Genomic DNA, 1090 nt, shown 5'->3' on the forward strand with positions numbered 1-1090 from the left:
ATATTTAATTTAATTTTGTATTATTATTATTATTGTTTTATTTTTACTTTTATTCAACAAGGATGTATTACATTGATCAAAAGTGACAGTAAAGACATTTATAATGTTACAAACGATTTTTTTTTTTCAAATAAATGCTGTCTTTTAAACTTGAAAAAAAAAATGTATCATGCTTTCCACAAAATGATTAAGCACAATTGACTTAAATCATTAAAACACAGCTGTTTTCAACACTTATAATAATCAGAAATGTTTCTGGAGCAGTAAATCAGCATATTAGAATGATTTCTGAAGGATTGTGTGACACTGAAGACTGGAGTAATGATGCTGAAAATTCAGCTTTAAGCACTACATCTTAAAATATATTCAAATAGAAAACCGTTATCTTAAATTACAATAATATTTTACAATATTACTGTTTTTACTGCATTTGTAATCACACAAATACAGCCTGGATGAGCAAAAGAGACTTCTTTCAAAAACATAAAATCATTCAGACCCCAAACTTATATTATTTTATTTATTATTATTTTTTAAATGATTAGTATATAGTTTACTTGTTGAACATGGGCGTCTCTGAATGCAGGAAGTGTGTTTGTGTGTCAAAGCAGGGCTCATTAGTGAGCAGGAGATGTCCGTGTTGGTGGAGTCTCTCAGACAGTTGTTTCTGGACCCCGGCTGCTCTCTGACGGCTCTCAGTGTAAGTCACGTCAGCGGTCACACACACTTGATGAGCGTGCTGAGAGCCTGTCCGACCCTACAGAGCCTGTGTCTGGAGATCTGCCCGCCTGCCGACACAAACGCATGCAGACCGCAGCCGCGTGTCACTGAAAACAGAGGTGATGATCTCCTGAGCTGAGAGCTGAGACAAACAGCTTTTTTTTTAACTAAATCCATATGAATTGTACTGTTGAGATATTGTTGTACAGATGAGATGTTGATAGGCTCCAGTTTATCAGATAGATAGATAGATATTTTGCCATTTTTTCCTTAAATCTGCATATATATCTATATATATATTTAAGAATAAATGGCAAAATATGTGAATGTTTAAATTGTTTAAATATATATACAATTTAAACATTCACAT

General features: G+C 33.0%; 1 protein-coding gene across 1 annotated transcript in view; it reads left to right on the forward strand.

The window, feature by feature from the left end:
• Positions 1–1090, forward strand: part of lrrc41 (leucine rich repeat containing 41) — a 7791-nt gene that overhangs the window by 4136 nt on the left and 2565 nt on the right. The gene's annotated exons all lie outside the window — the stretch shown is intronic.

Source organism: Sinocyclocheilus anshuiensis, unplaced genomic scaffold, assembly GCF_001515605.1.
Source record: "Sinocyclocheilus anshuiensis isolate Anshui unplaced genomic scaffold, SAMN03320099.WGS_v1.1 scaffold958, whole genome shotgun sequence".
NCBI lineage: Eukaryota > Metazoa > Chordata > Actinopteri > Cypriniformes > Cyprinidae > Sinocyclocheilus > Sinocyclocheilus anshuiensis.